The following is a 19,183-nucleotide window of genomic DNA, read 5'->3' as shown; positions in this document are numbered from 1 at the left end:
AGGGTCCTTAAAATGGCAAGAGGGGGCCAGAAGAGAGTCAAAGGGATGCAAAATGAGAAAGATTGGACTGACCCTCGCTGGCTTTAAAGATGTGGAAAGAGGAGCCAAAGAAGTCAAAACAGGGGCCTCCCTGGAGGTCCAGGGATTAAGACTCCACCTGCCAATGCAGGGGGTGTGGGTTTGATCCCTGGTGGGGGAAATAAGATTTGACATGACTTGGGGTCAAAAAACCAAAACATAAAACAGAAGCAGTACGTAACTAATTCAATAAATATTTTTTAAATTGCCCACATTAAAATAAAAATCTAAAAAAAAAGAAGAAGACGAAGGCAGGAGGTTTCTAGGAGCTGGAAAAGGGAAGGAATGGATTCTTCCCTAAGACCTTGAAAAGGGAAAACAGTCCTGGCAAACACCGTGATTTTATCTCATGGATGCTCATTTCATCAAAGGTTGCAGTTCTAACCTCCAGAACTGAAAGATAAGGAATATGTATTGTTTTAAGCCATTAAACAGGTGGCAATTAGTTCAGGTATTAATACCTACTTTGGGATGTACATGCATGCTCAGTTGCTCAATTGTGACTCTTTGTGACCCTATGGACTACAGCCTATACAAATTTTCTTGTCCTGAGAAGCTTTAGTATCTATTTCCTTGAAAGTGAAGTCGCTCAGTCATGTCCAACTCTTTGCGAGCCCATGGACTGTTGTCTACCAGGCTCGTCCATCCGTGGGATTTTCCAGGCAATAGCACTTCATGGGAAATAGATGGGGAAACAGTGGAAACAGTGGCTGACTTTATTTTTGGGGGCTCCAAAATCACTGCAGATGGTGATTGCAGCCTTGAAATTAAAAGACGTTTACTCCTTGGAAGGAAAGTTATGACCAACCTAGATAGCATATTCAAAAGCAGAGACATTACTTTGCCAACAAAGGTCCGTCTAGTCAAGGCTTTGGTTTTTCCAGTAGTCATGTACAAATGTGAGAGTTGGACTGTGAAGAAAGCTGAGTGCCGAAGAATTGATGCTTTTGAACTGTGGTGTTGGAGAAGACTCTTGAGAGTCCCTTGGACTGCAAGGAGATCCAACCAGTCCATTCTAAAGGAGATCAGTCCTGGGTGTTTTTTTGGAAGGAATGATGCTGAAGGTGAAACTCCAATACTTTGGCCACCTCATGCAAAGAGTTGACTCATTGGAAAAGACCCTGATGCTGGGAGGGATTGGGGGCAGGAGGAGAAGGGGACGACAGAGGAGGAGATGGCTGGATGGCATCACCGACTCAATGGACATGAGTTTGGGTGAACTCCGGGAGTTGGTGATGGACAGGGAGGCCTGGCGTGCTGCAATTCATGGGGTCGCAAAGAGTTGGATATGACTGAGTGACTGAACTAAACTGAACTGAATTAGTTTAGGAGCAAGGAAACTAGTATGGGCTTCTCTGGTAACTTAGCTGGTAAAAAATCCACCTGTAATGCAGGAGACCCTGGTTTGATTCCTGGTTTGGGAAGATCCCCTGGAGAAGGGATAGGCTACCCACTCCAGTATTCTTGGACTTCCCTGGTGACTCAGACATAAACAATCCTCCTGCAATGGGGGAGACATGTGTTCGATCCCTGGGTTGGAGAAGATCCCCTGGAGGAGGGCATGGCAACCCACTCCAGTATTCTTGCCTAGAGAATCCCATGGACAGAGGAGCCTGGTGGGCTACAGTCCATGGAGTCACAAAGAGTCAGACATGACTGAGTGACTAAGCACAACACAGCACAGAGAACTAGTGTAGGAAGAGTGTGGCCAGTTTACCACAGTCCCCACCATTCCCTATTACCTCATCCATTTCAATTCTGTTTCCTGCCTGGTTCCTATAGGCACATGAGTGCTCAAACCCTATCAGTCTTTCCCTGAAAACTTGAGAGCCGTGTACTTTTTGAGGACTCTAGGAGTCAATATTTGTTTGCTACTAATACTTTTGGGGGGAACAAAGAATTCTCAAAAAATGGATACCAATCATCCACGTTCTCTTTCTGTGTTATCATCTTTATTTTGCCTTGTGTATTTCTTAACATTGCATTCTAATTCCCGCCCCCTCCCAGATCTGGTTTTTAACTGGTTTTGCCAAAGAACTAAATCTAACAACAAAGAGAGGAACTATTTTCTGGGCAATCCTGGCCCCTCTGGAGATGCAAAGCAAAGGGTGAGATTCATAACATAAGATATAGTCCTTTGGGCCCTGAGCCATACTCCTCTGGCAGACCATGCTAAGAAGGCTGCTCTGAAGTGTGAGGCAGATGAAAAGGCAAGTCTATTCATATTTGATGGACAAAAGATCGAGCTACTGGGAACTTCCCTGGCAGGTCAGTAGTTAAGACTCCATGCTTCCAGACTTCTCTGGTGGCCCAGTGGATAAGACTCTGCCTGCCAATGCAGGAAACACAGGGTCGATCCCTGGTCTGGGAAGATTCCACATGCCACGGAGCAACTAAGCCCATGTGCCACAACTACTGTGCCTCCAACTCTAGAAACTGCAAGCTGCAACCACCCAGTCGGAGTGCTGTAATTACTGAAGCCCACACACCTAGAGCCTGTGCTCCAAAACAAGAGAAGCCCCTGTAGTGAGAAGTCTGCGCACCACAGGGAAGAGTAGCCCCCGCTTGCTGCAACTAGAGAAAGCCCATGCAAAAGCAACAGAGACCCAGCGCAGCCAAAAATAAATAAATTAATTAATTTTTAAAAAAGACTCTATGCTTCCAATGCAGGGGATGCGGGTTCAGTCCCTGGTTTGAGAACTAAGATCCCACATGCCACAGGGCATGGTCAAAAAAAAAAAAAAATGAGATGCTGAATCTCACTGACTTTTGTAAAGTCACATAGCAGAGCAACCACCAGACCAGATAGAAACTCCTCTCTCATCCCAGATACTCCCACACTAAACTCCACCCTGCATCTTGGCTGTGACATTACAACCATGAAGCTCCTGACCCAGCCCCCCAGAGCATCCCCCATCCCTGGAGCAAGAAACAGCTCCTGCATGGCCCACATTCATCTACTTGAGCTTTCCACTCTCCCCAATATAATCATTGTTGTTTAATCACTCAGTCGTGTCCAACTCTGTGACCTCATGGACTGTAGCCCACCAGGCTCCTCTGTCCATGGGATTTTCCAGGCAAGAATGCTGGAATGGGTTGCCATTTCCTTCTCCAAGGGATCTTCTCAGCCCAGGGACCAAACCCACTGAGTTACTCAGTTTTCAGGGCTTCCCTGGTGGGACTAGTTGTGAAGAACCCACCTGCCAATGCAGGAAATATAAAGAGACTCGGATTCGATCTTTGGGTCAGGGAGATCCCGGGAGGAGGGCATAGCAACCCACTCCAGCATTCTTGCCTGGAGAATCCCATGGACAGAGGAGCCTGGCGGGCTACAGTCCATGGGGTCTCAAAGAGTCAGACATGACTGAGCAACTCAGCAAGCACACACCCACTTATCAGAATCTACATTTTATCTTCCTAAACGCACAAGCTGTCCCAAATGTGACTTAAACATTAACTGCTTGTGTTTCTTCTACTTAGGGGAGGAATCTTGCTGCCGTGAAATTGAAGTTGTTATGGGCACCCAGAGATTCTGTCTTTCCAATCCCAAATATGGCTCAAAGCAGTAAATATGAAGTGCCTGGTACCTTAATTTTAAACGACAAAGTTTTGAGGATGATGCTCCAGGGATTTTGAAATACTTGAGGAACCTACTTAGGATCATCTTTCAGCAAGTTTTATGATCCAGCTGGTTTAATGTACACGTCTGGAGACAGTATGCATGGTTATCTGTTTGAGGAAGCTCAGCTCTGCGAGGCAGCAATATTAGGAGAATTTCCAGGGTTCAGGAAAGGAAAGGTATGCACTTGGAAATCTTTATTTAACTTTCTCACTCAGTACACATGATCATAGCCAAAGGCACTTCCTTGTTTTTTAAGTAAAAGAATTAGTAACTGCTTAACAGCGTTTCCTTTGGGGGTGATGAAAAAGTCCTGGAACTGGAGAGTGGGAATGGTTGCACGATATATTGTGTGTGGACAAGATGTCACTGAACTCTTCACTTTAAAATGGTTAAAACAGCAAATGAAATGATGTTCAGCATCACTCATTATCAGAGAAATGCGAACCCAAACTGCAGTGAGGTACCACCTCACACCAGTCAGAATGGCCATTTGTTAAAATGTTTACAAGTAACAAATGCTGCAGAGGATGTGGAGAAAAGGGAACCCTCCTATGCTATTGGTGGGAATGTAAACTGGTGCAGCTTCCATAGAGAACAGTTTGGAATTTCCTCAGAAAACTAAAAATAGAACTACAATGTGTTCCAGCAATCCCACTCCTGGGCATGTATCTGGACAAAATTCTAATTCAAAAAGATGTATGCATGCCTACGTTCACAGCAACACTATTCACAACAGCCAAGACAAGGAAACAGTCTAAACATCCATCACCAGATGGATAACAAAGGTGTGTGTTGCATATATACAACTAAATAAAAACAACTAAAAAGAGCTAAATCATGCCATTTGCAGCATACAGATGAACCTAGAGATGATCATACTAAGTGAAGTAAGGCAGGAAAAGAATGACAAATATCATCTGATAGCTCTTATATGTAGAACCTAAAATATGACACAAATGAATTTATCTATGAAACAGAAAGATTCACAGACATGGGGGACAGACTTGTGGCTGCAAAGAGGTAGGGGGTTAGATTAGGGATGGAGTGGGAGGTTGGGGTTCACAGATGTAAGCTATACTATGTAGAATGGCTCAACAACAAGGTCCTCCTACACAGCACAAGGAACTATATTCAATATCCTGTAATAAACCATAATGGAAAAGAATGCAAAAAGACTGTGTGTGTGATATACATATATATATTACACACGTAACTTTGCTGTACAACAGAAATTAACACAACATTGTAAGTCAACTATACTTCAACAAAAAATTTTTTGTTTGTTTTTCCAGTAGTCATGTATGGATGTGAGAGTTGGACCATAAAGAAGGCTGAGTGCCGAAGAATTGATACTTTCAAACTGTGGTGCTGGAGAAGACTCTTGAGAGTCCCTTGGACAGCAAGGAGATCAAAGCAGTCAATCCTAAAGAAAATCAACCCTGAATATTCATTGGAAGGGCTGTTGCTGAAGCTGAAGCTCCAGTACTTTGGCCACCTGATGCAAAGAGCCAACTCATTGGAAAAGCCTCAGATACTGGGAAATATTGAGGGTGAGAGGAGAAGAGAAGAGGGTGACAGAGGATGAAGATGGCTGGATGGCATCACTGACATGAGTTTGAGCAAATTCTGAGATAGTGAAGGATCTGTAGTCCAGGGGATCGCAGAAAGGGGGCATGATCTAAAGACTGAACAAGAACTTATTCAGGTTACCGCATCGCACTGAGTAGAGTTCCCTGTGCTATGCAGTGGGTTCTCATTAGCTATCTATTTTTCACATAGTATTAATAGTGTGTCTGTGTCCATCCCAGTCTCCCACTTCCTCTCACCCGGACCTCTGATAGATAACACAATCCCCCGTACCACCTCATCCTCCACACTGCAGGAATTTAATGGCTCTGAGACCACCCTGGCAACTTCAACCAGCTTCCTTTCCCTGGTGAGTTCTTGGCACCCAGAATCCCAGGCCCTATCGCACCCACTTGCCCTGCCCTTATCCCTGCCTCCTCCTTGAACAAGGATGGGTCTTATCCTGTAGCTCGAGGTCAAGTGTCGCACCTTGACTGCCCATCAGAATGACCTAGACAGCTTTCAAAAGTGTTCGTGTCTGGCCTCACCCTGACCCACTAAGCCATGACCTCTGGGGCACGTTCTAGGCACTGGACACCCCAGATGGTCTAGGGCATCACTGGGCTTTCTGCTGTTCACTGACTCTTTCTCATTTTCATAGTTTCTCTATTCTCTCCCAAGTGAAACACAGACTAACATCACTCTTTTCGGATAATGCATTTAACCTTAATACGTGACTTTCCTGCCGAGAATCTGAGGTTCAGGGACACCCAGTGGGGAAGAGCTCTGTGGAGGGGAAAGTTTGGATGTCCTGAGATGATCATAATTCCACTCATATATGTGGAAACGGGGGCTGTTTTCCCTGCAGAGCCTTGTAGAGACTCACGTGGGTGTGGTGGAGTGATCGGAGCTGGCTTCTGGCAAAGCCAGTCCCTGATTCCTGCACCTTGGATGGGGAGGAAAGGGAGCCATGTTCTCCCCACAAGGAGGAAGCTGTTTCTGCCTCTTTAAATATATAATCTTATTTATTTATTTTTGGCTGTTCTGGGTCTTCGTTGCTGCTTGGGCTTTTCTCTAGTTGGTGCGAACAGAGGCTACTCACTAGTTGCGGTGTGTGGGTTTCTCCCTGGGGTGGCTTCTCCTTGTGTGGAACATGGACTCCAGGGTGAGTGGGCCTCAGTTTAGTTGCTGCTCCTGGGCTGTGGCATGTGGGCTCAGTAGCTCTAAAGTACGTGGGATTCTCCTGGACCAGGAGTCAAATCCACGCCTCCCACTCTGGCAGGCAGATTCTTTATCTCTGAGCCACCAGGGGATCCCAGGGGTGTCTCTGCTTTTCTCAGTGTACTCCATCAATGGTACTTCCTGGACTTGTGCCTTCATGGCCCCATGCAAACTCCTTTAATCCTCACAATAGCAATGGGATAGATCTTCTTATCTCCACTGCATAACCAGGAGACAAAGACAGAGAAGGCCAGTAACTTGCCAAGGTCACACCGGCAATGAGCAGCAGATCCCTGTTTTGGTCCTGGGCAGAATTTACCCTCTGAGTTGCCCCACGATACTGCCTTATCCTGGCTATTCCTGGCTCTTTGGAATGTGGACAAAATGCCAGGGGAAAAGATGGGTATCTTAATGGTCCCTTCCAATAGAAATACGTGGACTTAACAAAAGTTGGATTTCTTGTTCCTTGGATTGTGGGACTGAAATGCTGAAATGTTTTTCTGCTGAAGTGCGCATCCCTGGGTGAGCCCAGGAGAGAAACACCTGGGTCCCCCACTAGAGCCGCCTCCCTGCCCCAGGGTCCTCTCCCTCTGTCTTCTTCTCTGTCCCTTCTTCCTCCATCTCGTGGTTTCCATTGTTCAGTGGCCATCAGGGACTGCCTCTTTCCAAGTCAATTAATCCTCATGGCAAGTTTATGAGATCAGACTTACGGTCACCCCCATTTTACAGAAGGGACAACTGAGGTTCAGAGATATAAAGGAACCTGCCCCCCAATTTTACAGCGAGTCAAGGGCCGAGATGGCATCCAAACCTCAAGTGGTCTTGGCCAGAGTCTTGCCTGAAGCTCTCCTTGTCCCCCACGTTGCCTCCTCTGCTTGCCTTCTTTTTATTCTTCTCCTTCCCTCTGTATGAGTATGTGTATCCTTATTTTCTAATAAAGGAAGATGAGGCTTGGTTAGGGGAAGAAAAGACGAGAAGGAAGAGGGAGTTAAAAATCACTTCTCCTTGTTATCTGATTACAAGATTCTTCGGCTGCCCTGCAGCTGTGGTTCCGGATAAAGGCAGCTTCCAAACCCGCACCATGGCAAGAACGTTTTCACAGTCATCATGCAAAATCTATTTATTCTTGTCTGTTCATGTGTACATGATCCACCCCTTCATATCTGCATAATTAAAGGGACAGTGGCAGAAAGAAGCCACTCTCAGCAGAAGCTAATCTTATAGATGCCAAGGTCCTAACCACTGTCCCCAGCACACGTCTTTTATTTTTTTTTAATATTTATTTATTTGGCTGCACTGGCTCTTAGTTGAGGCACCTCAGATCTTCAGTTGCGGCATGCAAACTCATAGTTGCGGCATATGGTATCTACTTGCCTCACCAGGGCTCGAACCCAGGGCTCCTGCGTTGGAAGCATGGAGTCTTAGCCTCTAAGCCACCAGGGAAGACACCCAGCACACTTTTGAGGAAGTGTCTGCTTCTCAACCTAGAAGGGGAGGTAGTGTGGGCTGCTGACGGAGTCCTTGACCTTGGAGCTGCACTGAACACCTGATGGTTTCAGCTGCCCACCATTTCTCTTTAAGAACCTGCCCCACTGTTTCACCCTCAGCCCCCAACCATGGTCAGTCCACGAGGGCTGGGAGGCTAAGGCTGCCATCACTTCCAGGTATCGATACTGTTACCAATCCCAGGTCCAGCTGCTCATCACTCAAAAGCTATGAAAGAGGCCAGGTTGTGGAAAGGAAAGCTTCCTTTATTTTGGATGCTGGCAAGCATGGCAGGGGGAGGGCAGATCTCTGTCCAAAGGCCAACTCTCCCCCCTCCCACCCCCTATAATCAGGGGGCAAGAGCTTTTATAGATGGAGGAAGAGGGCTACGTGCAGAAACAGCACAGTCAGCTCTGAGAGTCATCTTGAAATTGGTCACTGGTGGTCTGACCAACGTCATCTTGGTTGTTTTAAGTACAGTTACTCTTCAGTTCCATGGTCTGTTTGCATTTCCTTGAGGCCACCCGGTGGGGTTTCAGTATCTATAAGACAGCTCACAGGGCATGGCTCAGAATATTATCTATATAGCTCCTGAGAAGGAACTAAAGTTCTTGACTTTGCTTAATGACTAAACTATTATTATTTGGTCTCCTTTGACTGTTTTTCTTTGTTTGTGCGTGTTGTCATTTCTCTGATTAAACTTATTCTTTGGTTAAAGTTTTCCCACAAACAAAAAGGCTGAGGGCATGGCAGGGAGTTGCGGGGGAAGGACCATAGACTCCTACTTCATTTCAACATGACCCTCAACCCCAGCCAAAATGGTCATGACCCAAAGCCAGCCCATGAGCACATCCTGAGGAATTCCAGTCTAATTACTGGGAAAGCTGTTCTCTTCTATCCCTGGATTTGTGGGCTGCTGGACTGGCAGCCTGTAGTGTGGTTTTCCATCCAGCCACCCAGAGTTTACTTAACACCCCCACGGTGCTCACATGTGTGCAGTGGGGGAGGGGGGATCTGTCAGGGAACCTGCTTTCTCCATTGGTGGCACGTCCCCTGATGTCTGTTTATCTGCTCAGTGTGGGTTGTTAGAAGCTCTGGGGAATAGTTCCCACTGCAGACTCCCCAGATGGGGTCAGACCACACACACAGCCAGGGGAGGGGGTTCAGAAGCAGTTCTCTGGTATTTGTTATTTTATTTGGTTCTCTTTCATGGGCATCCCTGGTGGCTCTGAAGTAAAGAATCCACCTGCCAATGCTGGAGACACAGGTTTGATCAGTGAGTTGAAACAATCTCCCGGAGAAGGAAATGGCAACCCCCTCCAGTATTCTCCTCTGGGAAATCCCATGGACAGAGGAGTGTGGTGGGCCACAGCGCATGGGGTCAAAGAGTCAAGACACGACTTAGCAACTAAACAACAACAAATTTCATGTTTATGATGCTGGTGGGCGCACACTAAGTCGATGGTAGGATCTTTCAATGGGTCACAATCATGGTTTAAAAATGATGCACCTGGACTTTCCTGGTGGTCCGGTGCTTAAGACTCCACCAGCCAACGTAGGCTCACCGGTTTGATCCCCCATCCAGGAAGATGATCACATGCCCGTGGGGCAAACAAGCCCGCGTGCCATGGAGCCTGTGCTCCACAATAAGAGAAGCCACTGCAGTGAGAAGCCCGCACACCAGAACTAGGTAGTGGCCTTCACTAGCCACAGTTAGGGAAAAGCCCGCACTCAGCAGGGAAGACCCAGCACAGCCAAAAATAAATACATACATAAACTTAAAAAAAATTAACATAAAGTAAAAAGTAAAACAACGGAGGATGAGATGGCTGGATGGCATCACTGACTTGATGCACATGAGTCTGGGTGAACTCTGGGAGTTGGTGATAGACAGGGCGGCCTGGCGTGCTGCGATTCGTGGTGTCTCAAAGAGTCGGACACAACTGGGCAACTGAACTGAACTGAAAAAGTACAAATGATGGACCTGATTTCCCTGGTGGTCCAGGGTTAAGACTCCTAGCTTCCAGTGCAGTGGGCATGGGTTCGATTCCTGGTTGGGTAACTATGTGCCACGTCGTGCAGCCCCAAAAATAAACAAAATTAAAATGCTGGGCCCAAAAATGTAAGATAAGATAAAATTGCTGGACCAGCTGGTGTCTCCACACAGGCCCCAAACACCCAACACTCCTGGACCGAAGGGTCAAGACAATACAATCACAGGAGCAAAATGACCCTGTGTTTAAGAAAGTGAATATGGTTCTTTCCTCCTTTTTTTTTTTTTCTTTCTTTTTTCCCCTTCAAGCATTGAAAGGAGAAATTTGTTTTCTAATCTGGTTGCATGGCTCAGGGCCCTTCTGGAGGGGAGAATGATCCCAGCACTTGTGGTAATGAACTCCTTTTCCACTTCTGTTCACACCTGGCTGGAGTCCTCACCCTGCATGGGCTACGGCACACCGGATTCCTCCAACACAATGCTTTGGGCTGAGTTTCTCCATCTCTCTCACCAGTAAGAGGGGAAACATTGGAGACTTTGAAAACAAGTAACCAAATTCGAGTGCATGCATTCGGAAAACCAAAGGAGGGGAAAAATTCTGCCACATTGTTAACCATTTCAAATGAACAGGCAGCATTCAGCCTGTCTGAAATGCTTCTAGAAATTTCAGGCAAGTGGCACGGCCTCCTTCTCCTCACTGGTGAAATAGCCCTTTGAATCCTAGCTCTGTCAGCTGTAGCTGTCCCTGGAGAGGTGGCTTCTGAGGACAAGACACTGGGGCCATCCTAGTCTAAATAACCCTCTGTGGAGACTACCTTGATGGTTCAGTGCTTAAGACTCCATGTTCCCACTGCAGGGACACAGGTTCAATCCCTGGTCAGGGAACTAAGAAAAAAAATAATAATAAAGTATAAATACTCTCTGTGGAAAGGCTGCTTTTCCAAAGAGCTGGCTAGTTTTGTAGGTTGACAAGCAACATGACCTTAAATAACATCTATTTTCTTTTTAGGGGGATTATAAAAGAAATATATGTCACTAGGAAGAATTTGAAGGAAACAGTGAAAACAATTGCCTATGGTCCCATCACTTGGAATATTTTTAGATTATTTCCTTTCTGATTCTTTGCCTATGTGTATCTTTCTTAATACTTTGGTGTCATATTATTATAAGTATTCAAGCTATGTACATGGTAAGAACATGTTTGGCCACAAGGAACAGAATTTTCCACTCATGATGGCCTACAAGAACGATTCATGTGTTTACAAGGGAGCCCACGGCTGGGACTGACTTGGGTCTGTACGGGGGCCCTCTCCTTCCTTCCCCGTGACCTGTTCAGTATACTGGTTTCTTCCTCATTCACAGTTCATTCATTCTTACTTTCTATATGAATGATTGTCTTCATGGTTTTCTTTAAACAAAATGTTAACAGAAAGTTAAGAGTTGGGGGAGGGATGGAGTGGGAGGATGGGTTAGCAAGTTGTGAGCTTTTATATGTAGAATGAATAAACAACAAGGTTCCTACTGTATAGCACAGAGAACTATATTTAATATCCTATGAGAGACCATAATGGAAAAGAATATTTTTAAATGTACATATATTTATCCCTGAATCACTCTGCTGTAATCACTCAGCTGTAATTAACACAGCATTGTAAATCAACTACACTTCAATTTAAAAAGAGAAAAAGAAGGGAAAAAAAGTCGATTTGCACTAAATATACATTGAACTTGCACTTGCACTAATTTGACTATATCCTCTCTGTTAAGATGAGCAGAGGGAGAGAAACGACAATTTCTAGAATGAGGGTGATTCTGTCTTCTCTTCTGTCCCCGGATAAGGGCAGGAACTGTAACTGTCCTGTCCCCTCAGGTGGCCTGACCTCCAGGAAGCCTTTCCTAAATTACCATCTCACAGCCCTGAGCACTCTATTCTATATCTGGGTAGCAACTGAAAGGACTTTTCAAATCCTATGCACTAGGGGTTGGAAAACATTTCCAAAAGGCAGATAGTATGTTTAGCTGTGCAGGAAACATGGTCTGTCACAACTATTCTGCTCTGCCTTTGTGGCAGGAATGGAGCCAGGGATGAGATGTCAATGGATGGACATGATTGTGTTCTAATAAAACTTTATTGACAAAAACAAATGGAGGGCCAGGTTTGGCCCAGGGCTGTACTTGGCCAACTCCTGCTCTACAAAATTTTTAAATTTTGCCTTAACAAGGAGGCTCCTTAACTCTCCCAACTCCCATTTTGACAGAGGGAATGGAGTGTCTTTCTCAGCCCATCCTTCATGAGGGCTGGGAGGTAACTTACACCTTTGCCTCTCCCTGACTCCTGCCCATGGAGAAGGAGTGAGTTCTTAGATGGAGCCAGGAGGAGTCCAGCCCTGGCCCTGCTCCCTTCAGAGCCTCCTCTCCTCTGATCTCTGTTACCACAGGCCTCATCTTCCAAGCTCACCTTTCCAGTAACAGAGCCCAAGGATTTTTCTCTTTATGTTGGCTCTTGTGTTTGCCTCTCAACTGATTCTGACCTGGGGAGGTGAGTGGTCTCTTCATTTTCCCTACAGGTCCTCCCAGTTCTGTGCCCCAGGAGGTTGTCTCCTCTGCAACCAACTCACCTTGACTCAAGGGCACGAGAGTGGGGATGGAGGCAGCGCCAGTATGGTCCCCAGCTCCTTCCCTGTGAGGTCTTCCTGGCTGGGCTGCAGCATCTAGCCCAGTGCTTATCTAACGCCTTATCCCTGTGTGTGTGTACTCAGTCACTCAGTTGCCTCTGACTCTTTGTGACCCTATGGACTGTAGCCCACCAGGCTCCTCTGTCCATGGGATTCTCCAGGCAAGAATACTGCAGTGGGTTGCCATTTCCTTCTCCAGGGGGTCTTCCCAACCCAGGGATGGAACCCACATCTCCTGCAGCTCCTGCACTGGCAGGCAGATTCTTGATCACTGAACCACCTGGGAATCCCCAGAACTTCAGAACATAATCTTATTTGGAAATAAGACCTTTGCAGATGTAATTAAGGTAAGGCTGGAAAGGAAATCACACTGGATAAGAGTGGCCTTAAATCCAGTAAGAATATTCTTTTAAGAGACAGAAAAGGATGCCCAGAGACACCCAAGGGAAAGTGCAATGTGAGAACAGAGGCAGAGATGGAGTGATGCGCCTAAAACCAAGGAATGCTTGGGGGCCCCCAGAAGCTGGAAGAGGCAAGAAAAACTCTTCCGTAGAGCCTTCAGAGGGAGCACGACCCTGCAGACACCTTGATCATGGACTTCTGGCCTTGAGAACCCCGAGGGGATAAATCTCTGTGTTATAAGCCACTCAGTTTGTGGCAATTTATTGCAGCCACTTCAGGACACTGATGCAGAACCTAACTGACAAATAGCATACAAAATCTCTTTGTAAAGTGTCTATATTTTCCACAAAGCATACCAAAATCTTGTTCTCCATGGGTGACAATGATGAAGAGCATTTTGTTTCTTAGGGAGACTTACGTGATGAGCTCCCAAGAAAGGCTTCTTTTCCAAGCATCAGTACCTCTGAGATCTGACACCAGCCAAGCCCAGGAGGGAGGGCGGCCTGGGCTGACAGCAGGGCCACGTCTGCAGAAAGACCCCAGTCACTCTCTGCTTCTGTTTTCCCCTGATTCCAGAGTGCATCTGCTTTTCATTTATGACAATATCTCAGGCAGCCTCGCTTCCTTATAGAGCCCAAACCAACGCATCTTCCAAGTATGGTTTCAGGACATTTGTCACTCACTTTTTTTTTCTCTTGGAGTATAGTTGCTTTACAGTGTTGTTGGTTTCTGCTATATAGCAAAATGAATCAGGCTTATGTATACACATATCCCCTCTGTTTTGGATTTCCTTCCCATTCAGGTCACCACAGAGGATAAAGTAGAGTTCCCAGTGCTATACAGTAGGTTCTTGTTAGTTCTCTATTTCATACATAGTATCCATAGTGCATATATGTCAGTGCCAATCTCCCAATTCATCGCATCCCCTTATTCACATTTTAATTGCAGGAAAGATCAGTGCTTCTTAGAATCTACAAGTTTGTCCACTCTCATGCCAAGGAGTTTTAGAATTTTACACCCTTCCATGTTAGGGCTTCCCTCGTGGTTCAGGGGTAAAGAACATGCCTGCAATGCTGGAGATGCAGCAGGAGCCGTGGGTTTGATTCCTGGGTCGGGAAAATCCCTGGGAGAAGGAAATGGCAACCCACTACAGTATTCTTGCCTGGAAAATCCCATGGGGTCAAGAGAGTTAGACACAACACATATATGCTAGCTATAATACGCAAATGGGAAGAGTAACTTGCTGACAAGTTTTCTATGAGTATTTTTAGGCAGTGTTTTCCATGGGGTTCTGTTTGTTTCTTTGGGACAAAGATCACAAAGTCAAAGAGTCAGAAAAAACTCATTGTCCCAAAGATTTTCTTCAAAGCTGTTTCACGTTTTAAAGACATCAAATTAGTGGCCAACACTCATGCATTAAGACATTTTACATAAAACTCAGTGGGTTCAGCTACCCCAGGCCTTCACTGGTACATGGCAACAATTGGCTAGGGTTGAATACTGCCTGTCTTTTAACCCACTTATCAATTTGCCACAGTCCTCATTGCTCCATAATGCCTGACACTTGTTCTATTTGACTCCACAAAGTGGTTCTCTCTAGACCTGAGGTTAGTTTCTGATATGGGGACTGTTTCATTCATATATTCTTCAACAAATATTTACTGAAGTGTGTAAGTTGTGCCAAACACCATGGTAAGTGCTGAGGATGCAAAAGTGAACAAGATAGACACGGTCCCTGCCTTCAAGGGGTCTATGTTCAAGCAGGCGACTCAGGTCCTAGTATTATGTGGCAGGGGAACAAAATGCAACATTTGCAATGCCATCTCAAAGATTTAGGACTTGGCATAAAGGGTTCGCTGTATGTTAATTTTCATTTCTTGGGGGAAAGTTACAAAGTTGCTGTCAACCTGGAAATTTTCTTGTCCAATTTTGGTTATATCTGAGGTTCTTATTGGTTTCTGGAATGTTTTATAGCCTGTCTGAATTCCTAGCATTCTTCCATACCTTCTGGCCTCCTGCTGATACCCTATCTGATCACTCAGGATTAGAGCTAGCCTAAAAACGGGCATATGTTTTGAACTTGTTGGCAATCATAAAAATTCTCATCCAATTAAAACTCCTTCACCAACCTCCAGGAACTGCAAACACAAGAGTCTTTGTTTATTGTCCAATCAGAAGGTTGACTACAAAAATTCATAATATTTTACGATAGCTGTTGGATGTATTTGAGAAATAACCCTGCTTTAAGGTATATCAATGATAACCCCCAAGATGAAAACCAATCTATCCTAAAGGCAATAAACCTTGAATATTCACTGGAAGGACTGACGCTGAAGCTGAAGCTCCAATATTGTGGCCAGCTGATGCAAAGAGCCAACTCATTAGAAAAGACCCTGAAGCAGGGAAAGATTGAGGGCAGGAGGAGAAGGGGATGACAGAGGATGAGATGGTTGGATGGCATCACCAACTCAATGGACACGAGTTTGAGCAAACTCCAAAAGGTGGTGAGGGACAGGGAAGCCTGGTGTGCTGCAGTCCATGGAGGTCACAGAGTCCAGCATGACTGAGTGACTGAACAACAATTTCTACGCTCACTAAAGTTGCCTGATCTTCCCAACACCACTCTTTCTGGTTTCACACACCCAGGGAATTCCTAGGTGGAATCCTAAACCAGCTCCAGAACCCAGCGGGCAGGGAGAGACAGAAGGAAGACAGCCTCTGCAGATGGGGAGGTGGCAGGTTTAATAAGCAGGTGACTTCCCTCCAGGGCTGGTCTTAGTTGCCCCAGGACCAGGAGGTCACTGCCTGCCCAACTGCGGCATCTTAAGAGTTTATAGAGAGACCTTCTTGGGATTCAGGTACCCACGGCATCCCAGGGTCTCCACACCTGCTCTTTCAAGATGCATCCTTAAAATAGCTCCCACAATGGGCACTAGGGGTGGCAGGAAAGGGCAGAGCAGCCATCCCAAGGACAGGGGGGTGGTGAGGGACCTCTGATGCCCGGGATGAGCTCACAGGTCAACCAGAGGTCATGTCCTCTGCGGGACCTCCTCCAACTATAACTATTTCATCCATTACAGAAAAAGAAAGCATTTCTGAAAAGTGATTCCTTACTAGAGATCTCAGATGTGAACAGCACTTGTAACTTCTCTGTGAATTTTCATGTCTCCTTTCCAATTAGATCCTTAAAATAGCACTGGTGGCAGTTTACTCACTAAGTCATATCTGACTCTTGCGACCCCATGGACAGTAGCCCGCCGGGCTCCTCTGTCCATGGGATTTCCAGGCAAGAATAAATGGAGCGGGTAGCCATTTCCTTCTCAAGCGGATCTTCCCGACCCAGGGACCTAACCCAAGTCTCCTGCATTGCAGGCAGATTCTTTACCAACTGAGCTACGAGGGCAGTCCTAAAACAACACTGTTAAGTAACTACTGCAAGTGACACCATCATGGTTTTTCCAAGTGGGTGAAATCTACCCCCCATCCAGGAGATGGAGGTATGGGAAGGTGTGGCTGCCCCATCCAGGCTCCTGTGAATTTCCACCTTGGTCAGAAGGTGGAGTTTTCTCTTCACCCCCAAAAAGACATATCCAAACCCTCCACATATGTTCATGGTGTTCATCTGCAGCTGAGGTCATCAGGTCAGGGGACATCCACTGGTGACACAGCCACAGGCAGGGGGTCCCCACTCAGCCCAGCTCAACTTTAAGTCACTGTGGCTGACTTAGGGTCTCTCCTCCAATGGGGGCCCTACCCAGCCGCTTCACCCCTTCCTACTGCTGCAGCCACTCCTTCCCACAATCTCTCCTTCCCCCAGCCCTACTCATATCCAGTCGATGAGGACAAAGAACACTCCCCCAGCAGATGTCTAGAATTTTCCCTCAATCGAGTTTGGGCTCTGCCTCAGCTCTCGAGGGTGGACCCCAATGTGCTGCTTCCGGTTGTGCCACGTGGCCATAGCCTGGCACACGGTTCAGAAGGGCCAGAGGTGTGGCTCCTGTAACCTGCCCCAGGCACTCCTACTGTCCGGAGACGAAGGATGCTGCAGGGATGAGGACTGCTCAGCGCCCACGTGCACACCAGATTGCACGGGGTCCACACACATGGGGTGAAACTATGGCCAAGCAAGGTGGGAGTCGGGGGTCAATTCTACTTCTTTCCTTCTTCACCAAGAGCTGCTTTCACACACCCCCTCCTTCCTACCTTCTCTTGGAAGCCAGGCCCACTGGTGAAACAATTAGATCCACTGTATACTAGGCAGTGGCCAGCTTGGCAAAGACCTTCCTCTCTCCTATCTCCCTCGTTTGCACAGCCTAGTAAAGTCAGCCTGAGACATCGCAGTGGTTTCACCCCCAGGTGTGTTCACTGGTGGGCCCATGACCCACAGTCTAGTTAGCTGTCTGCTGGGGAGGACCTCCCATCCCAAATAAAAAGGCCAAACTTCCTAGGAAGGTATATTAAGTTTCTATTGCAACTGTAAGCCTGAGCCACCTCAGTAATTACCGTAAACACAGCAACTTGAAACAGTACCTACCTGTTGGCTCCCAGTTCTGGAGATCACATGTCCAGGTGGGCTCAACTAGGTTCCCTGCAGAGGGTCTCACGTGGCTGAAATCAATGTGTCAGCGTCTGGGCTCTTACCTTGAGGATCTAGGGAATCGCCTGCCTGCAAGCTCATCCGGGTGTTTGGAATTCCGTTTTGTGCAGTTGCGGGACTGAGGTCTTATTCTCCTGGCTGGCTGTCCTCCCAGAGTCCTTCGTGCTCGGTTCCTAGAGACAGACCCCATTCGATTAGATTACACCCACCAAGATAACCTCCCTTTAGAGGAAGGCAAAGTCAACTGATTTTACATCCTGATTACATCTGCAAAATTCCATTTATCATGTAAAGATCACAGGCAGATATCTCTTCATATTGACTGTCTGGGATTAGGGCTGGAAATCTTTGAGCATTATCTTAGAATTATGCTTGCCACAGAAGGTCTTTTGCTTTCTTCCCTTCCTTTCTTCCTCCTGCCTGGGATACAGTCATGATGTCTGGAGGCAAAGCAGCCATTTTGCAACCATGATACAGCCAAATGCAAATGGAGGTGGCAGAAAAATAGATCCTGGGTCTATGTGACAAAATCAAACCACTGCATAACATCTGAAATCCCTATCTCTTGACTTTTATTACATGATTTAAAAAAACTCTGCTTTGCTTTAAGCTACAGCTGATAAAGTGTTCTGTTAATTCTCCACCCCCAACTCAATCCTCTCTGACCTACCAGAATTGGCCCTTTCTGCTTTCCGTAGGTGATCTAATCCACCCAAAGTTCTCCTGTGTTTTCCTGATCAGAGATGGAGTAGGTAGTGAGGGCAGCTTCCAGACCTGTTTCTCCTTCAGCCTTCCTGAACTCCAGTGCCCTCGGCGATGGAGCACACAGTCGGGGGCGGGGGGAGGGGGGGTGGGGGTGGGAGGGGGAGACTTTCTCCAGGTCACCAGTTTCCACAGTTGGCTCAGTCCAGCCCAAGTTACAGACTCATCTTCTTGTCCCCTCCTGCGTCTGCCCACTGCACATCTGAATTCAGAGCACCAACCCCTACAGCAAATTGCATCATCTTGTTCTATGCATCTGCTAGCAAGGAGCCTAACGAGGTCAGACAGGTAATGTAATTCTCTCAGGCTCCCCAGCCAAATCTGTAAAACGGAGCTTGATCTGATTTTTATTTCATAAAGCAGCCTCAGCATATTGGTTCAACAAGAACTTCCCTTTCTCATTGGTGCAAAGACTTTTTCACCTTTGCATTTGTTTATGTCCTCAAAGAGGAATCTCTGGTCTTTTGACAGAGCCCATGACCTTATACCTTTGAAGCAGTCATTCACCTTGCACTGTTGGGAGAAATTGTTTCAGAACAATTGGGATCTTAAAGACACTCTTCTTTACCTGTGAGAACAGAAGCCACCACCTGTCCTGGAGTCCCAAAAGGATGAGTCTCCTGGAGCAGAGTATGTGGTTAGGCATTGTCGTAGGCTGTCATGATTTCCATTTTGATCCCGTCTACTGTGTTACAAGGCTTTTTGATCATAGTTAACATGAACAAAGAAAATTAAATGTGATCAAATGTAAGATCCAGGCAGGTTAAATCCGAATATCCAAT

The sequence above is a fragment of the Bos indicus genome, chromosome 17, assembly GCF_029378745.1.
Source record: "Bos indicus isolate NIAB-ARS_2022 breed Sahiwal x Tharparkar chromosome 17, NIAB-ARS_B.indTharparkar_mat_pri_1.0, whole genome shotgun sequence".
Taxonomy (NCBI): domain Eukaryota; kingdom Metazoa; phylum Chordata; class Mammalia; order Artiodactyla; family Bovidae; genus Bos; species Bos indicus.
Note: the sequence above shows the minus strand (reverse complement) of the source record.